Source organism: Amblyomma maculatum, chromosome 4 (assembly GCF_055883805.1).
Source record: "Amblyomma maculatum isolate TAMU_Amacu chromosome 4, ASM5588380v1, whole genome shotgun sequence".
Taxonomy (NCBI): Eukaryota; Metazoa; Arthropoda; class Arachnida; order Ixodida; family Ixodidae; genus Amblyomma; species Amblyomma maculatum.
In genome coordinates this window covers 62,052,468-62,072,795 of record NC_139347.1, presented here as the reverse complement: position 1 = coordinate 62,072,795, position 20,328 = coordinate 62,052,468, and the positions used below count along the sequence as shown (strand labels likewise).

The 20,328-nt window shown below is 52.5% G+C and overlaps 1 protein-coding gene across 1 annotated transcript in view; it reads left to right on the top strand.

Moving 5' to 3' along the window:
* The window catches only part of cv-c (RhoGTPase activating protein), a 451,349-nt gene that overhangs the window by 79,340 nt on the left and 351,681 nt on the right, over positions 1 to 20,328 (top strand). The window contains exon 2 of the mRNA XM_084601697.1: positions 12,575 to 12,627. The gene's annotated coding sequence lies outside the window, so the exon portion shown is untranslated. The remainder of the gene's footprint in view (positions 1 to 12,574; positions 12,628 to 20,328) is intronic.

Here is a 20,328-nt window from a genome sequence, read left to right as displayed (position 1 = left end):
AGTGGGGTGATGGTGGTTTAACATTTACATAAGGTATGGGACCATTGTGAATTTCTTTTTCTTCTCTTCATGGTTGCATAATCAGCGTTAGTTCGGTGCATTGTTCTGTCTTCTTAATATCCTTCTGAATTAGGTGCAGATCGGGACGAGCGCTTATCTAGTCTACATCCCATGTAGCGTCCCGCGTAACGTAACCTAATGCCGCGCTTCTCCCCCTTGAACATGTATAGTGTATCCATCTAAATTCTGAATTATCCCTATTTTCGCTAACAAAGTGTTGTTGCTTCGGTTTGGTTTGGTTTGTGGGGTTTAACGTCTCAAAGCAACTCAGGCTATGAGAGACGCCGTATAGTGGAAGGCTCTGGAAATTTCGACCACCTGGGGTTCTTTAACGTGCACTGACATCGCACAGCACGCGGGCGCCTTGCTTTTAGCCTCCATCGAAAAGCTGCCGCCGAGGCCGGGATTCGATCCCGCGTCCTTGGGAACAGTAGTCGAGCGCCGTAACCACTGCGCCACCCTGGCGGGGTTGTTGTTGCTTCAATACTATGAGTGCCCATTTACATCCCATTTATACGTCACGCGCGTGGTGTAAATGCGAAACGAATTCCACGAAACCAAACGAACTCCATGCAACACGGCAGTTTTTTTTTTTTTTTTTTTTTTTTTTTTATTTATTTCGGACGCATTTCAACACGCGCCAGAAATGCGTTCGCTCATCATGACTGAATGTGCGGCAAACATCACCGCTCGCTTCAATGTGGTTTCCAGTCACGCGCAAAAACGTTCTAGTGTTAAAAGAGCAGCTGCAACCGCTCTCCCGCCTGCTGCCGAACGCGAGAGAGGCCCCCACTAGCGAGTTATTCTTGGCGGCCGCGAATCGACCTTGAGAGCTGCAGGATTGGGGGTTGGGCCGGCTTCTGGGTTCGCTCGCTGCTGTGATGGCCAATAACTCTACCATCGATGCAACGGGGCCACCGGGCCGCCGCCGACGACGACCTGTTACGCACCAGCAGCAACGCGTCCAGTCGCTCTCTTACCCTCGGCTCTCCTTACCTCTAACGAGTGCGTGGGGATCGAAAGTGGCTTCTTCGTCCCGATGCGATGCTCTTGCGCGTCCCAGACCCCGCCTCGCTTTCGCTCTTTATATCTTCGAGTCGCTTCGTTGGCCTCCTCGAGTGCAGCGCTAGATACTGTATGCGGCCCCACGCATGAGCGACCATTTACGCTACGGTCATTTAGCCATTTGGCGGTGGGCACGTAAAAATACGCGCGTGCGTGCAGCTGCTCTACAGAGAGCCGGCTATCCCGCACGCGTGCACGCTTTCTCTGGCTTCCTCTTTGTCTTCCTTTTTATTTTATTTTTCGTCGATCGCTTTCGCGGCTCGTCCTTCGCTCTGCCGCTGCTGGCGCCGTGGCCGAGCGCGTTATTTACCTTTTCAATAAGTTGCCTAATGACGATCATCGAGACTACCCCTCTCCGTCCTCCCTGCGAGCTTTTGGAGTCCCGTGGGTTTGGCTCGTGCTTCTTAAATGAGTGGATAGTATACTGCAGCTCCCTTCTTTCTCCCTCCCTACCCCCTCCGTAGAAAGTCGCTGGGTCGATGTAGAGGCTGTCGTGACGCTGGGGCTATGGCGACCCGGCCTTCACTTGGTAGCGTGCAGAGACTCCGGGTTGAAGAAGGACTGAATCTTCGAAGTTGGTAAAATATGTACAAGCAGGTTTACTGGCACTTTGAGAAAACGTATTTACAAGAATATTTACATGAAGAAGAAGGGTACATCAGCAAAATGACAAGCGTTAAGAGTTCATAGCGAGAAGCGACTGGATGAGCCGTTTACCCAGGGCCCAGAGCGACATTTCGTGCTCTGCAGCGTCCTTAAAAACCCCCTATGTCCAGCCCCTCTCTGAAGATGCTGACCAACCAAATCCAGGGCACGCCCCTCAGGTATCGGCATCCAATCGAACACATCACTGCACTGATGGTCTGAAGCACTGACTGGTCCGGCATTCATTCGTTGGGCGTGATCACTTGTTGGCGGGAAAAGCTTGGGAACGGCGAGGAGAGGAGGTACATTTCGATTCTTCAGCAAAGAAACCACAGGCTGGTTCTGACAAGGGGTTTTACTTCTCAGAAACCCGAGTGCACGTGGCGCCGCATAGGGCTCCCAACATTGTCCCTTTTCGACAATTGCAAATCTTTTCGACAATTGCAAATCTTTTCGACAATTGCAAATCTTTCCTGCATTCCCGGGAAATCACTTAATGGCCGTATGAGTCATGCTCCTTTCTTGTCCTGCACGTCAGCGGACATGTCACTCTGTCGTCTCCTTTGGATAGGAGGCATTCATCACTGGAGGATAGCCCTTCTCGACTGGAAGGGTGAACAAAAGAAAGCACTTCCTGCTATTTCCCGCAGGGGGACGTTTCTTTGTGTTTTTCCAGACGTTCTCTTGACAGGGTCAATTTGGCATTTGCAGGTTGTCCACAAAGCAAAACATGCTTACAAAACAGGATTCCTGGAAACAGGCTCACTTAGAGCCATTGGACCATCACCACATATTCACAAAACTTATCCATGCTCACAGGCGAACAATAGAGCGCGCAAATGCGGATGCTTGGTCGTAACAGCCTCCTCCCCCGCCAGAAGAGTCACGGAGGGCAGCAGTCGCCGCTGCTGCATGAAGAGACGACTTAATGGCCTGCACGTGAACGCTTGAAGCTCGCTGTTGCTTGTCGCGTTGTCTTGATTGTTGTAGGCCAAATTGCTCGAGCTGTCTGAAACTCAACCACATGTCTAAACAAGCACTCGGCTCCCGTCTGAAGAGACCAGGTTAAAAGAAAACTGCCATTGTTGTTCGAGAAAAGCCCACTCTCAAGACGTTCAGGACCCACGTATGCCTAGAAAACCAAACGTGCTGCTTTACATAGTCACACATATACAAGCGCACGGAAAAAAAAAAATAAAAACCTGATTATCAATTTGGATACATGGTGAGGAACATCTCGGACCGCTTAGAAAGAGCGGCTAAGCGCGTCCGCATTCCCATTTAACTTCCCCTTTTTGTATCTTATTTCAAAATTGTACTGCTGTAAAATCAAGCTCCACCTAAGAAGGCGACTGTTCTTCGATGTCGCAGTTTGCAGCCAAGCCAGGGGACAATGGTCCGTCTCTACGGTGAATTTGGCCCCTCCAAGATAGCACTGCAATTTTTGAATGACCCATACAATGCAAGCGCACTCTTTCTCTGACGCGCAATAAGCCCTCTCTCTAGAACTCAGTTTTCTGCTCAGGTAGAGCACGGGGTGCTCATTACCGTCGTCATCTCTCTGGCAGAGAACAGCACCTAACCCTCGATCACTGGCATCACACTGGACCGTGAATTCTCGGGCATAGTCTGGAGCTCGCAATACCGGACGACTAATCAGCACAGCCTTCAGGTTTACGAAGGAGGCTTCCTTTTGTTCGTCCCAGACTACATTTGTCGGTTCTGTCTTGCGGAGAGCGTCGGTCAGAGGGCTAGCCAAAGCTGAATAGTTAGGGATGTAGTGATTGTAGTATCCCGTCAGAACCAGGAATGCTCGAATTTCCGTCTTCGTGCTCGGCCGCGGGTAGTCTGCTACCGCAGAAATCTTAATCTCGCTGGGTTTCCTGAAACCTTGACCTACATTGTGACCCAAGTAGTCCACGGTCGCCCTTGCCAGGCAACATTTCTCGGCCTTCACGGTTAGTCCAGCTTGACGCAAAAGGCTCAGTACAGCTCTTAGATGTACCATATGGTCCGCCCATGAGTCGGAAAAAACCGCAATGTCGTCTAAATAAGGCACCGCGAATGTTTCACACCCCTTTAAAACCCTATCCATGAGTCGGGAAAAACAAAATGGAGCATTTTTGAGCCCGAAACTCATCATTGTTGGCTGGTAGCTGCCCGTCGGAGTGACGAAAGCCGCGTATCTGCTGGCGCGTTCAGTGAGCGGTACTTGCCAGTATCCTCGAGTAAGGTCCAGCGTAGTCACATATGCCGCTCTACTGACCTGTTCTACTCTCTCCTCAATATTCGGAATAGGATACACTTGATCCCTGGTGAGAGAATTTAGCTTTCGGTAGTCTACCACAGGCCTAGGGTCTTTACCTGGAGCTTCTACTAAGATCATAGGCGAAGCATGATCGCTTTCCGAGGGTTTTATTACTCCTAATTCCAGCATGCGAGTTACTTCCCTATCCAGAATTTCTCTTTGCCTTGGAGAAAATCGGTAGCACCTTGATCGCACTGGCACGTCTGAAGTCAGCTCAATATCGTGCTCAGTCAAATCAGTTCTGCCTGGCCTGTCCACGAAGCAGGCCTCAAACTCTGTTATTATCTCGCCCAGATCGGACAGCTGGGATTTCTTTAGTTCTCCTCTCTGCTCTGTCTTTCTGAGAAGCTCCTGAGCGTTGCTTCCTTTTCCGCTGAGGCAAATCAAGTTATCCCCCATCTCCTCGGGAAGGTTTAACGTTAGATTTACCACGGTTTGCTCCATAGCTAAGTCCTCTCGGTTTTCACTTAAAAGTCTCGTTAGATTACTAGACGCTGGCGGCAAGAGGTTACTCCCAAGGACGTCCTCATTCCGCGTCTCATCAAGCTCACTTTCAAGTTGACTTATTTGAGATGCCTTGCTCTCAAAGTTTTCTGACCCACTGTCTTCCGCATCGACCACTGTTTTAGCTGTCGTTTCCTCCGCGGTGGATTTTTCTGGAATTAGCAGTGTAGCTAGTTCTCGCGCCTTTGAACGTGTTAAGGCTGGCACAACTCTGTCTCCGAAAAGGATGCCCCTCTTTCGCAGTAGCATATCCGATTTGTTGGAGAACAAATACGGATAGCACTTAGGAAGCTTTCCTGAAACGGCAGCCTCGGTTGTTAATTCGCCGAAAGGGCCCTCGATGACCACGTTCGCGATCGGCAAGCACACACTCTGTTCCTCAACTATCTGTCGGATCCATGCACACTGTCCTGTATAGTCGGAAGGCGATACATACGCCGGATGGACAACATCCATCGTTGCGGCCGAATCGCGCAGTACCTTGCAAGGCTTCCCGTTGACTATTAGGTCATGCAGGTAGGGTTCCAAAAGCTGCATATTTTCATCGCAGTCACTGACATACGAGAAAACAAACTTTTCTTTCCGGCAGTTGACGGCAATGTGACCCTGCTCATTACACCTAAAGCATGTGAGCGGCTTCCTAGCCCCAAGCTTGTTCTTTGTGTTCTGCGCGTTGGTCACTTCCCCACTTTTCTCACTGCCGTCCTTTCTAGGGCGTTTGCCTGAAGAAGCCTTCCTTTCTTCGTTTGCAAATCTAGCAAAGTGCCTTTTCTGACGGTTATTTACACTCAACTTGGGATTGCGGAGCCTATCCACTGCTGGGTTGCTGAATTGTCGGCGCGAAGCGTACTCCTCAATGACTTCGGCAGCTTCAGTTGCCGACTTAATGTCGCCTCGGTCCTGTAACCAATTTCTTTCTTTTTCTGGGAGGCAGCTATAAAACTGCTCCAAAAGAATTCGCTCGACTACAGCGTCCCTATCACTGTAGGAATCAGTGCTCTTTAGCCACTCGCCCAAATTAACTCTTAAATTGTACAGGAATTCAGGGTAACTCTCGTCCCTGATCTTACTAGCGTTCCGAAAACGTTGTCTGAACGCCTCGGCGCTAAGCCTATACTTTTTCAGAAGGCAAGCCTTGACCTTCTCGTAGTTGTCCGCGTCCTCCTTGCTAAGCCGCGCGACAACCTCCGCTGCCTCGCAGGGCAGAACCGTCAATAATCTCTGAGACCACGTGTCTCGCTGGAAGGATAGTTTTTCGCAGGTTCGCTCAAAGTTAACCAGATACAGACCGATATCCCCTGATATCACATATGGCTGCATGTACTTTGACATCTTAAAATCTGCCTCCTTGTTGAGAAGAGGTACCGCTAGCTGGGGACAATTGCCCGACCTCTTGCTCAACTCTACTTCTAATTTCCGGAGCTCAATTTCTAGCTCCAGCCTTTCTGCTTCTCTTTCAATTTCAATTTCTCGCTCTTTCTGCTGTCTGAGCTGTTCCTCCTTTTTTTGTTCGATGAGGTTCCATGCTTCACTGAGCTCCTCATCATCGGCTCCCAAATCAGTGATTGCCTTTAAAATCAAGGGTTTTCGTGCCAAACCACTTGTATCAATTCCCAATTCCTCACACAATAGCAACAGGTCCGGTTTCTGCAGCTTTTGTAGGTCCATGATCGCTCCGAGTGTCGGCTACTTCCAAAACAACTCTGCAAACTACCAAACCTAAAGGCGTTTCCACACTCTCTTTACCAGTTCTAAAATCTAACCCTGTTCTAGAACCTGGTCCACATCAGAAGAAAAGCCAAGCACTCACCCACACATGCGATCGATGTTCCGAGCTGCCCTCTTGTTGGCCGATTGTTGCTCCTGCTTGTTGCTTGAGATGCCACCTCCGATCACAAGATGTTGTGGCTTGTAGCTTCAGATCCACCTCCAATCACCAGATGTTGTGGCTTGCAGATTCAGATCCCACCGCTGCCACCAGTTGTCGTGACGCTGGGGCTATGGCGACCCGGCCTTCACTTGGTAGCGTGCAGAGACTCCGGGTTGAAGAAGGACTGAATCTTCGAAGTTGGTAAAATATGTACAAGCAGGTTTACTGGCACTTTGAGAAAACGTATTTACAAGAATATTTACATGAAGAAGAAGGGTACATCAGCAAAATGACAAGCGTTAAGAGTTCATAGCGAGAAGCGACTGGATGAGCCGTTTACCCAGGGCCCAGAGCGACATTTCGTGCTCTGCAGCGTCCTTAAAAACCCCCTATGTCCAGCCCCTCTCTGAAGATGCTGACCAACCAAATCCAGGGCACGCCCCTCAGGTATCGGCATCCAATCGAACACATCACTGCACTGATGGTCTGAAGCACTGACTGGTCCGGCATTCATTCGTTGGGCGTGATCACTTGTTGGCGGGAAAAGCTTGGGAACGGCGAGGAGAGGAGGTACATTTCGATTCTTCAGCAAAGAAACCACAGGCTGGTTCTGACAAGGGGTTTTACTTCTCAGAAACCCGAGTGCACGTGGCGCCGCATAGGGCTCCCAACATTGTCCCTTTTCGACAATTGCAAATCTTTTCGACAATTGCAAATCTTTTCGACAATTGCAAATCTTTCCTGCATTCCCGGGAAATCACTTAATGGCCGTATGAGTCATGCTCCTTTCTTGTCCTGCACGTCAGCGGACATGTCACTCTGTCGTCTCCTTTGGATAGGAGGCATTCATCACTGGAGGATAGCCCTTCTCGACTGGAAGGGTGAACAAAAGAAAGCACTTCCTGCTATTTCCCGCAGGGGGACGTTTCTTTGTGTTTTTCCAGACGTTCTCTTGACAGGGTCAATTTGGCATTTGCAGGTTGTCCACAAAGCAAAACATGCTTACAAAACAGGATTCCTGGAAACAGGCTCACTTAGAGCCATTGGACCATCACCACATATTCACAAAACTTATCCATGCTCACAGGCGAACAATAGAGCGCGCAAATGCGGATGCTTGGTCGTAACAAGGCCTCGAGGGTCAAGTGTCTCGTCCGCCTCTGCGCCTTCTCCTCTTGGCCCCTCGCGTTCGGTTTGCGGGAGGACCACCCGTGAGTCGGAGCCCCGAGCGCTTTCTTTTTGCCTTTGTGCTTCGTCTCTCGCTGCCGCTGCTTTCTTCGATCTGGGAGAAGTGCGTCACGCGCTTGAGCGCGGCCGAGGACGAGAATGGACGGGGGCCCCTCTGTATCTGTATCTTTGGCGGCCGACATCCACCCCGTGTTGCTGCCGTTGCTTCTCCCGCTGCCGAAGACTGGGGAAGCGGTGTTATTATTTTTCCGGGTGGTCCGTAGCCGACGTCGCTCTTCTCGTGCGCAATTGTTTTTGCTCGCCTCCCTGCTGTTGCTGTCCCCGCCTCCTACTCTTCTTCCTCCACCGGTCCTGTCTCGTACCCTGTCCTCCCTCGGAATAGAGTCGTACACTACTCAGGGCAGGATTGCGAGGCCGGACCGTTTTGTTCTCTGGTGCGCGGTCACTACTGAGAGGTCTTGTTCCGGGGTCTTCTTCGTTTCCGCGCGGACTCGCTGTGCACGTGTTTCCTCCTGGGGTAATTGATCTCTCTCGGCCGACTCGGTGCGCTGTGTGGCGCCTGCTGTGCAGGTGGGCTGCGCCTTGCTTGCTGCTGTACTTCTTCGTGCCTGTCGTGACAAACGGTTTCTGGCATCCCCTGCTGCAAGATGGACTTTCGCTATTGGGTGTTCCCGCGGATTATGTGCGCCACTCGTTTGTCTCCTGTTCACTGTGCTCTCTCCCTCTTTCACATGCCATGCGCGCTCTTATTGCAACGCTACCTGTCTTCACTTTTCTGTCGGATCCTTGGATGATGCGAAGAAACGTCTCTATTCGGCAGTCTCACTGGTGGCCGAGGTGGTGCAGCGTGGCTGCGGGAGCGGCGACCTGAGCACCGTGCAGGTGCAATACGCTCTCCGCCATTCGCGTGAAGAGACACGCGAGCCTTGCCTGAGCCTACCGATAAAATGGGGCAGGATATCTTATTGCGCTTTCTATAGTTATTCGCTTAGTTCTTAGCTCGCAGTCAGTTACAACTGTGATTACTTGCTTACAGTTGGGCTCAATTAGTAGAATGGAAAGCGAATTTTGTGCTTTGCAACTTACCCAGATTCATCGAAATGCGCCACTGTTTCCGAAGCAGGCAGACGGCTCGTCAGCTTATCGCGTTTGCAAGAAGAGTTCACTGCGCTGCCGTTTAGTTTTAGAGCGGCGCTCTTTGGCGCCCGTTCCTGGGTTTCGCATCACCGTCGCCGTTGTCCCTCGTAACCAGCACCGGAGCCGGGGCGGGGCAGCGCGCGCTTGTGCATACATGTCTTGCTCGAAATCTTTGCCCCAATCTATCGAAAAGGTGAAACAGCTGATGAGCTGCGCTCAAATTTCGCACTAGGAAGTAACTTAATCGTCGGCAAATTTTTATCGTGTCCTTAGCCAACCAGATAGTTTCGTCACCACCCTCGTTACTGACACGCTTTTGTGCTGGTTGCGAAGCTCTGACATAAGGAAATAAGCGAACTCATAGTCTGTGGCCCTGACCGCACAGAAGCGTCTCGTTTGCGAGGGGACGGGCAGAGTGCAAATATATGGCCGCTGGCGACAATGGGGCAGCATAGCGACAAATCGATACCCTTAACTTGTCGTTCATATTTTGAGAAATTAACCCTCAGTTTTCTTTTTATTTGGTGTTTTGTTTGTATGAATTTCGTCATGTTTTATCTGCAGATCTGTTATATACACGGAGCTACGCCAGGAGGGCTTCACCGTTGCACACCGCTATTTTGCTAGGAAGCCTAACTCGACGACTGTTTCGGGCTGCGTTGAGAGGCGTTGCGTAGTAGGCATCAAGGCACCTACGTAGTAGGGCAATGCCCCGCTCTCTGGTGTGCATTTTATTACGCGGCGTTCCTGTAGGCGACGGCCTTCGCGGTCCGACGTGCGGCCTTGGCGCATAGCTGCTTCCACCGCTTCTGCGCCCGCGTAGAGGAGAGCTCGGTTCGCGCGAAACCCGACACTCCGCGTGTCGGCGGCGCTGGTCTGGTTTGGTCCGCCTGCTTGCTGCCGGCTGGCTGGTTCGTTCCCCTCAGTGTGTACTCGGCGGGCCAACACGTGAGCCGCTGCCGCCTCGAGGCATTTGCGGGCTAGTTCGTGCCTCGGCCAGGTTAGCGGCTCCCGAAGTACAGCGCGAGAACGTGCCAATACACGCGGATGCACCCACCGGTGTGCCGTCGCCTTCGCGCTGGCATGCCGCTTTCTTCGAGTGGGGGAGGGCAGGCCGAGTGTTGCAAAGCCGCCTTCCATGCTGAACTCGATGGGGGAGAGGAGGACGAAGACGGATTGGCGTTCTGCTCTTGACTAAACAAGTCGGGCTTTCCTCTGAGAATCTCAAGTGGAGAGGGAAAGGGGGAGTAAGACAGCAGTGCTGGAGGTTAAGCCTCGAGGCCTCCGGGCAGCTGTGTGCAGTCGCTGCGTTGAGCCCGTAAAGGGCTCATTGCGGTTTAAGTGGGACTGCTATTCTTCATCGACTTGTACGAGCATGGACAGCACGTCGCCAGAGTGTTTACCTAATGCATTCCTGAGTGACGACGAATCGGCCGTGAAGGAAGAAACGAATTGTGCTCCGAGTCGCGTGCAGCCGCGTCCAGAATGGACGCGTTTTCTGCGTGGCCTCCTCGCGTTCACTTTTTAAGCTGGTGTACTCGGTTGAGCATCAACCAGCCGCCGTGTTTGTAATTGGGGTTTTACACGAGGCACACGGCGTGGTGCACCATAAATCAAAAACCGTACGGCTGTAAGTACTGTACAACGGCATTGAGTAATGAAGTGCCGCGCGTACGCATTAAATTTCGCCCTCACCCATACCGCCCTGACTGCCGGCCTGCTTGCGATGCGGCCAGCGAGTCTCGTTCGTCAGCCTCCCGAAGCTTCGTGGGGTGGACTTGTTTACCTGCTGCGCTCACGATCGCGGCTCCCGAGGCACTCACATGCATGACTGGGACTTTTTATCTTTTTAACTTGGTGCACCGCTTTATGCACATTGGACAAAAAGAAACTGTGCGTGGGATGCATGTGAGGTGGCGCGAGCGGAGGAATACACTACGTGAAGGTGGTTGCCATGGGAACAACACCGAGGCTGGCTACCATGGGAAGTTGACCTGCTCGACACTGCGGACGAGAAGCGCGCGATGCGATTTCTACTCACTTTAGCGAGGACGAAGTTTTTGTCCTGCGTTGTGGGAAGAAGTGTGTGAAAAATGTGCGCGGCTAAATGGCTAAAACAAAGCTATTACAGTTTTCGCTGAATAACGCGCTAAACGGGCCACCTTACCTCTGCAATTTTTATTCCTTTTCCGCTCGCCATGTTCAAAACAAATGTCCAGCACACGGGTCGTTGTAGCCTTTTGCTTCATTCTGTCGTAGGAACTCGAAAACAAAACAAATAATAGCCGTCTAGCCTTTTTTAAACCCAAGCGTATGAAAGAAGGACCCCAACCGCCCGTGTACTCCAGCGGTGCAGTTCAGTGGCCACAGTGGGGCGACCACCCGGAGGACCTAGGGGAGTGCAAGGTAGGCGCACCCGCGCCTTCTTGTTCCTACACCTTGTTTCTTGTGCCTCGCTCTCAAGTGGCCGGTGTAGCGGAGTGGCGCACTGCAGAGCATCACTCATACCACCCCTATGCTGTTCGAAACCGGCCGTTTCTCGTGCATATGCATGCTGGTCTCGAAAGAGGTAGAGAGCGAGTGAGAGAGAGAGACCCCCCGTCCGCAGTTTCGACATCAAAGTGTGACCCGTTCTGCGCACGCGGCAGAGTTCACGCCTCTGCCTGCCTCCCTGCAGCACTCCTGGCGGGAAGCGATGCCGTCTCGAGTAGAGGAGGAAAGCTTGCGTGCGCGCAGAGCGCGTTTAGGGTGGGTGTCCCCGACCAGAGCAGCGTTTCTTCAATAAAGTTTCCCGGAACGAAACTCATTTGTCTGAGAGGATGGAGAGGGGTTGCCAAAGGCGTCAAAGGGGTGGGCCGCCCGCTCTTGAGCGGTTCACTCCTTTTGCTCACACTACGTGAGCGGCGGCACTGCCACCACCCGCCGCGGCGCTGGCCGTGGTAATAAATGGTCTCGGTGTGTCGCCGGTGACAAGCGGCGTGCACCGCGCTGATACCGCGGCTTTTCTCCCGGAAGCGCGGCTTCCCCGTCGGGATCGCCCCCCTTTGTGTTCCTCGGCCGGCCGCTGAGTACGGCGTCGTCTTCTTGGTTCTTTTTACTGGGTCCCGTTTCCTCAACCCTCTTTTCATTTCACCCCTGCCACTTCGCTCGTCTCTCGCTCTCTAGCTGGCTGCGGAACTTGTTGTTCGTTCAGGTGATTGCCCACTTTTAACCGTACCTCCGTTTCGCTACGGACTTTAGCTTTAGGGTTTGGATAGCCGTATTTGCGGTCAAGATGGGCGTGCTTGGGGTGGTTCGTCAGTTGTTTAGCTCGGCCCTACCTCGGCGCTCGGGTATCCTTTCCTCTTGGGTGCGTTCTTTTTGCGGGATAAGTGGTTTTAAATCACCGCCCTTCCTCGTTCTGTCTCATCTTCCCTCGGCGTTGTTGCTTCTTTGGTATGTTCTAGTGATTATACCGGTGCTGATGGAACAGTTTGGCGGTGGTTTGCCTAAACGGCCGTTTTGTCGGGCCGCACTCTTTGAGAACGCGAAGTTTGTCATGGGCGAACTGTGGTTGACCGCGAGCTCGGTTTGCGGCGGCCCCCTCGTTATGCTCTGCAGTGATGAGGAGGGCGGGAAACGTTAAGCCACCGAAACAAAACCAGCTCTGCAAAGCGGGGAGGATGCAGACGCACAAAGCGTGTACGTAGTACTGCCGTTCCTGGTCAGCAAGACTGGTCAGCCCATTTCTTTTGCGATTTCTCACGTGTGTTTCGCGGCTGCAACGAAATGTATTGTTTTTATTTTTCTCTGTGCAGACGCTGTATCGTGCGGAACTGGATGCATTGCAAGCCAGCGTGTGATGATATCGGTAAGTACGTTCGTTTCCGCTGGTATTTTGTATCCGCTTGTTGGGGCCAGCCGCTTGGGGGCGCGCGTCTGTCTGGCATGTGCGCCAGCTGGCGGTGTCAGCGGGAAACTGCACAGGCAGTTGTCACCGAACTGGTGCTATACTGGTACTATAGGGTGCCTCAATGTGCGCGCCCTCTGAGTTCAGACACAGCGTCGTGGTCTAGCGCTCGCCCGTATAAAGCGTCGGCAAGCTTCAGCAGTTTGATAGGTTGGTAGGTTGTCTTGCGAGCTGTGTTCCAATTAGCACTACACATTGCGAAACAAGGCGCGCGTCAGGAGGTTGAGAAAAATTGGAAATTGTAACCATGGTTTCGTATCACCAGCTAGCGTCGTCTTGCTGCTTTTGCTGCTATGTTGTTCCCTGCCTGTAGAAGCAGGAAGTAACCATGTGTCGTGGCAGCGCAGTAGGAAGACGATATGCCGCCAAAGCCTCGATTACAAATTATGGGCCAAGTTCGCAGGGCTCTTCTTTGGCCTGGCTTGTTGGAGTGGTGGCGGTAGGGTGCCTAGTGGTGCTGCGAGTTTAGTCGGTAATTTGCAAACGCTCGAGCTAGGACCCAGATTGGACGGCGCCGGCTCTTTCCTCATTTGGATCACATTCATTCACCTCTCGTGGCCCCACGCCACATTTCATGTGCTATCGACGAGGAATAGAGCCTTGGGCGCTTTTCTTTTGCGTGCCGGCCCGCGGCTTACCCACACGCTGAGCATCGCGGATCCCGGCCTTTTGCTCTGCTTCATGTTCCTTCTTCTGAAAAAGTGCCTTGTGGGGAAAGCGGGCACGGCGCATCAAGGAGCCGTGGCTGTTGCGGCATCCGGCCGAAACGCCATATACGAGAAGGAAAGGTCTTGCCCGCGCGCATGTGTGTATTATTATTCGCGCGAGAGTCTTGTTCGGAGGATCGACACACAACAACGAACTGCCGTTGTTCGCTCCTCGAGAGTCGAGACGCGGCGCCAGCGGCTGGCGGTTGTTCACAGATTCGTGCCCGAATTAGGCCCCATCCCGTTGACGACTGGGACGCTGCCCCGGTATCGAGTAGCTATACACGCCACTACTCGCGGTGGCTTCGTTCACTGCAGTGTGTGGTATGCCAACCGGGGCTCACATCAAAAGGCCTCGTTTGCACTGTCTGCGATTAAAGAGCGGCACATTAAAGTTACGGTGGCAGCGAGTATGTTTCAAAAAGAAGGCTGGTTAGGAGTGTTCAAGGCGCAGTTTATGGACATTGCGGACACGCGTGCTGTGTAGACTGTGCGTATACTCAACCAGCCTGGTGCCCTCAACATATGCACGGTCGCAACATGCGCACCATCTGCTTAGCCCCTCGTACGGGAACCGACCGGCTATCTAGAGGAAGCTCTACGGTAAAGTATCCTGATTTTCGGCTGCGCTGTTCTGTCGAACTCCATGCTGTGTCCTGCAACATCCCTCAGATTCAGAGCATCCATCTTGAGAGCGATATCGTCATGTGCGAAATGGGCCAAAAGAGGGGAGGGTGGCCAGAAATTTTGAGTTCTGCAAGCTGCCGCGCTCTCTTTCCCACTTGTTTGGGCGCGGCGCAAAAATATACTTTCTATAGTTTCGTTATCTGCGTGCGACAACGAAATGGTGCATCACGCGGGTGTGCGCGCGAGCGCTGGGCGTGAACGGCTCTGCGCTTGTCCCGGGAGCTTTATGCACGCCTGTCCCGCACGCTCACGTGGGCATTTGGCGGCGCAGCGAGATGGGCGTACAGAGCGTCGATCAGTTTCGTTCCTTCGAAGCCGTTGTTTTGCAAACTTCGGCTTTGTCCGCCCCCTTCCCTGCATATAGTATACTTGGTGGCGCCGCGCCGCGCTTGTGCGCACACATCCGCCTCGTCGGAGAGCAACGTTCTGCTAGCTGCTGGTCTGACGGACTGGCGGGCTTTGCGCAACTGGCGTTTCGCTTGTCCGCGATCAGTTCGGAGACAAAGGCGCATCCAGTTCGCCGAACGCGCGATGTGCATCGGCTCGACGCGGGTCATGTCTGTCCGAGTCGAGAAGCGGTCTGGATGTTGACCCAGGACTGCGGGCGCCCCTCGGTATATATAGCTCGTTCCGGAGCCTGCTGTTCGACACGGAGTTCACTGGCCCGCCGCTGGTGCTGCTGTGGGACGTGTGTTCTCAGTTTGGAAAATTGCCGGCATTACATGGTGCGTTATGAGGATCGAGTCTCTGCGTTTTGCCTGAACGCATGATGGCACGAGCTTTAAGTACAAAATAACTAAAACAGCGATAGATAGCTAACGGGAAGAACTTGCTGTGCGCTGAGAAAAACGATAGGAAACAAAAAGCAGAGAGCAAGGAATGACCGAGGTATACTTACTCTGCGTTCATAAGCTCACGCAAGGCGCCGCGGCAAGCAAGACGTCCATACTGGTCATTCACGGTGAGTCACAGCTGTTGTTGTGGCTCTAGGAAGAAGGAAAAGAAAATGCACGGGCCTGCTACTGGCTCTGTAGCTGAGCTACCTCCGCTGCCTCGTGCAGACAGAAGAGAAAATAGAGAAGAAAAAAAAGGAAGAGGGAGAGAAAGACGCGCGCCGCAACAACTGCCGTCGTCCACCACCGAAGCGGTGGCGGCCCTGGCGGGTGCAATGACGGCCTACAACAGAAAAAATTCTGGGGCAGGCTAGCCCCCGCCGCAAGCGGCGGTGACCTACCTGTCCCAGCCCCATCAAGGGAGCCTGTAGTAGCTATGTGGGCTTCCATACTCTTGTGACCTGACGCGTAGTGGAAGCGGCGTTGAACGATCGTTCGATCAAGACATTGGCCGGTGGCTCCAGATGCGCAACAGGCGTGGAGAACGCCCGCCCCTCCGACCATTACCGCTGACGAGTTCATGGAGCGCGCTGTCCCAGGTTCCCTCACAGCAGTTGGCTTGGCAGGTTGGGCTGCCGGACCAAATGTACTACGCACGCAAACTGTGCGTGAACCTCCGGTAACGAGAGCGAACTGGCGAGACATGGTAGCTTTGTTATGTCGTGCGCTTGAAGGGAGCTTGATGATATCTTCAGCGTAGATTGTGCGAACCCTAACGAATAGCGATAAAATGGCTTGAATGTTTAGCCATTGAACTGTGTGTACCTACACTCAGAGGGAACGGAAGCTGAAATGTCGTTCAACGTTAGCCAGAATAGTCGATGATTAGAAGCAGCTTCAAATCGAGCGGTGTTTGCGGTATATATGTTCAGATACAACTCAAGAACTCCCTCCAATCAATGACATCCACAGATTGTCATGACGTCGCGCTCATTCTCCTATATATCATGGAATCGCCGCTGGCTGCCGGGTTCTTCGGTGAAACGGGATTACCGCAACGTCATGGCAGTTGGTGGACGCAATTTGCTGGAGGACCTTGTCCGAGGGGTATTGCTACTGCATTCTTAAGCTGTATCCGACTGTCGCCCTGTTACCGACACCACCGGCTAGGACGGGTTCGCATTAAGGTCGGTTGGAATCGTGGGCATGAATAATTGCTGTCAAGTATTCGGACACTGGTATTATGCGTACACACAGCCGGAACTCTGTTCAAGCCCGCGCGTTCTGAACTCGCAAAGACCACGTCCCGCGCTCCGCAAAAGGTTGTGCCACTTGTGTGCCACATTTCCTATTGCTATTGAAAAGGACGCGGCTGAAAAGTGTTGCGCGGAGGCATGGGCGGCGCGGTTCGACAAGTCGTGGGCGCATGTACACGCACGCACACACTCCTGTATATTCACCGGATGAGTAGAATGGTCTCCCGGCGCCGAAAGCGGCGACGGCGCCCGAGAGAAGGGGTCGGCGGGCCATTTGTCGGCTTTTCGACACGCTCGTCGCGCTCCCCACGGGGCGGCTGGCTGGCGCAGCGGCGATGGAGCGTCTTCTCAGGCGGCGGCGCCGGGCTAACGCCGGGCGAGCCGCCCAGCGCTCCTTGGTGGCGGCACACCACTGACTGCCAAAAGCCATCGCGGAAACCGGCGAAGGAGTTTGTTGTCTGCCGCGCCACCCTGTCGCCGCGCGGCACAGCGGCCAGCAATCATTCGTTTCGGGATGCCGAAAAAGCCGCCTCTGGTCCTTGCCGCCGCCGCACGGTGTTCTTGTTGCGCCATCTGCCCTGACGGTTTCGGTTTGGCGGAAGCGTTCCGAGTGGAATCTGTTGAGTGGGTGTCCGCTCTGCATGGGTCCGCCGAAGAAAAAGGGCCTTTCGCAAATGCATGCCGCCTTGTTTGACGACAGGTGCCTTTTTCCGGATGACGTATGGCTGTTGTAGCAGCTGCCGTAAAGAGCGTGTTGAATCTTGTTGCGAGCGCCTCTGGCTGACAGAGACGTGTCGTGTAATGCGCCGTCGCGGAAAATCGCTGAATTCTGCGATAGCGGCTTAGGCGTGGTACTTGTGGCATACAATAATAATGATTGCCATCGTATAGTAACTTTTACACGGTCTTTGTGTGCGTCTAGTGGCTTGTAGGTTTTTGCTCATGCTTGCCTTTTTTTTTTTTTTTTGCGATTATTATTATTATTTTTTTTTTTTTTTGCGTCAGTCATCGCGGTGAAAGTTTTCCTTCGTGCACCTCGAGATTGAGGCTCTCGGTCGTACAAGTGCTGTGTTCGACCTGCGAGCGTTGCTGTAGGATGTGCAGAGCATAATCACGCAAGCAAATGCGCGGCGTCGAACTAACGACATTTCGTTAGGTCCGTTGACTGACTTCAGTCGCATGGTCGCTGTCGCTTTTGTAGACCTTTGGACCTACTGCACGTATACGTAAAGAATAGTCACCTTTTCGCGTCTCCCTTAATCCGCCGCCTTTTGTTGTACCCTTGTACTACAACCGCAAAGCACCTGTTGCCGTCGTTCTGTTTCTCAATCGCCCGTGTATACACGCAGCATAAACACTGAGTCGCTTCTCCCAGATTGTAAAAAAGAAAATTAAATCCAAGTTCAACGATATTTTGGTGATAGCGGCAGTCTTCGTTCATGACTGGACACCGCAGTGGGGTCGCATGCTCTATCTTTCCACGTCAACGCGTGTAGCGGCTAATCGCTGTGATTAATCGCTTTCCGCTATAACACTCGTTCATTTGCGTCCCCCATAATTCGTGTCGCGCGAAACGTTATCGACCCCCAATTTAGATATACGTCTGGGCCGGAGCTTTCTGTAGCCGAACGCACCGTAATTGAAACCTCGACGGTGACCTCCCACGACTGTGGCGTCAGAAAAACCAGAGAGGCAGCGAAAGAATCCGACGATATACGTTTATGGGACGAAAAGAGATAGGGGGTCAAAATTAGTATTCAAGGATAACGGGCGTCTGAGCGAGAATTTTCTGTTCGTGTGTGGGACGAAGAGCGTGTCCTCCGGAGGAGCCTTCTCGGCGATAGAGGTGTGGGCTGATCAGGACAGAGACGTCTTCGAGAAGATTAGCCGCGGTGTTTCGTCCGCTGGCGGAATCGTAATCCTGCCTGCTGCCGCAAATGTAAACCGTTGCGAAGGACCGCGAATCGAGTGTGTGTATATGCCTGCCGCCGTGTTGTATATATTACGGTACACTCGAGGTATGTAGCCGCTGGTCTCGCGCGAAGTGCGAAGCTTCGGCTTATGTATAGTTGCGAGCGAGGCTCCCAGTCGTCAGCATGTGATTCCCGTCCGGTGTGACGATAAACGAACCCCGTATCGTCGACGGGGATGATGGATGCATTTCTGGCTACCTGAGACGAGACAGATTATTCAGCTTGCAGGAAACATGCCGTGTGCCCTTGTGGCTTGTCTTGTGATGGCGACTACTCCTCTCTTGCGTTCGAGCCCTTCGTGGATTGGCTTGCAGACTTACGTTCGAAAGCGCTAGGAGGGTGTCTTGGAGACTTGTAGGCGCCGGACGGCGCGGTCCTGATTGCAAGAATTCAGAAAAAAAAGAAGGAAAAAGCCCATGACTTGTATGTTATGACGACGCCGTCCTTTAAAGCGTTATACGTTGGCTTACGACTTGCCGTGTTTCCCGATGCGTCGGATGCAAGAATTAAAAAAAAAAAAGAAAAACAAAGGAAAAATCCCGCGACTTGTATGCCATGACGAGGCTGTTACGACCGTGCATCATCCGCACTTGCGCGCTCTATTGTTCGCCTGTGGGCATGGATAAGTGCTGTGGATATGTGGTGTTGGTACAATGGCTCTAAGTGAGCCTGTTTCCAGGAATCCTGTTTTGTAAGCCTGTTTTGCTTTGTGGACACCCTGCAAATGCCAAATTGACCCTGTCAAGAGAACGTCTAGAAAAACACAAAGAAATGTCCCCCTGCGGGAAATAGCCGGAAGTGCTTTGGTTCAATTGTTCACCCTTCCCGTCGAGAAGCCTTATCGTCCAGTGAGGAATGCCTACTGTCCAAAGGAGACGACAGAGTGACACGTCCGCTGACGTGCAGGACAAGAAAGGAGCATGACGCATACGGCCATTAAATGATTTCCCGGGAATGCAGGAAAGATTTGCAATTGTCGAAAACGGACAATGCTGGGAGCGTATGCGGCGCGCACGTGCACTTGGGTTTCTGACAAGTAAATCCACTTGCCGGAACCAGCCTATCGATTCTTGGCTGAAGAATAGAAATGTACCTCCTCGCCGTTCCCAAGCTTTTCCCGCCAAAAAGTGACCAGGCTCAACGAAACAATGCCGGGCCAGTCAGTGCTTCAGACCATCAGTGCAGTGATGTGTTCGATTGGATGCCGATATCTGAGGGGCGTGCCCTGGATTTGGTTGGTCAGCATCTTCAGAGAGGGGCTCGACATAGGGGGTTTTAAGGACGCTGCAGAGCACGAAATGTCGCTCTGAGCCCTGGGTAAACGGCTCATCCAGTCGCTTCTCGCTATGAACTCTTAACGCTTGCCATTTTGCTGATGTACCCTTCTTTTTCGTGTAAATAATCATGTAAATAAGTTTTCTCAAAGTGCCATTAAACCTGCTTGTATATATTTTACCAACTTCGAAGATTCAGTCCTTATTCAACCCCGAGTCTCTGCACGCTACCAAGTGAAGGCCGGGTCGACTTAGCCCCAGCGTCACGACAAGGCCGACTTTCAAAGCGGGAAACGTTGGCCGAGTTATCCTATGAGTCGGAACGTGCTATCGCAGCGGGTGACACGAATGGAACAGTCTTATGTAAACGCCGCCGTAGGGCGACATTCTCGCGTACACAAGCAATCTTTTGGCCCCACCGGGGTGGTGCAGTGGTTACGGGCTCGACTATGCGGGATCGAATCTCGACCTTGGCGGGTGCTTTTCAGAGGCGAACACAAGGCGCCCTTGTGCTGTGCGATGGCAGTGCACGTTAATTAAAAACCTTAGGTGGTCGAAATTTCCGGAGCCCTCCACTATACGGCGTCCCTCACAGCCTGAGTCGATTTGGGATGTTAAACCCCACAAACCAAACCAAACAAATAATCTTTTATGTAGCGTGGCGTTATAGACGTGCGCGGATGTAGGATGTAAGCAGTAAGAGAGTTTCGGGATGATTGAGAAAGAAAGGAGACACTTGTACGAGCGTGTCTATTTAAAAATGACACGAGGTTCACTTTCTGGAAGTCAGAGAAGCCAATTCGGCTGAATCGTTCCTCTCTCACGAGATGTGTCGCGCGAACAGAGCTGCTCTCTGTGATGCGTCAGAAATG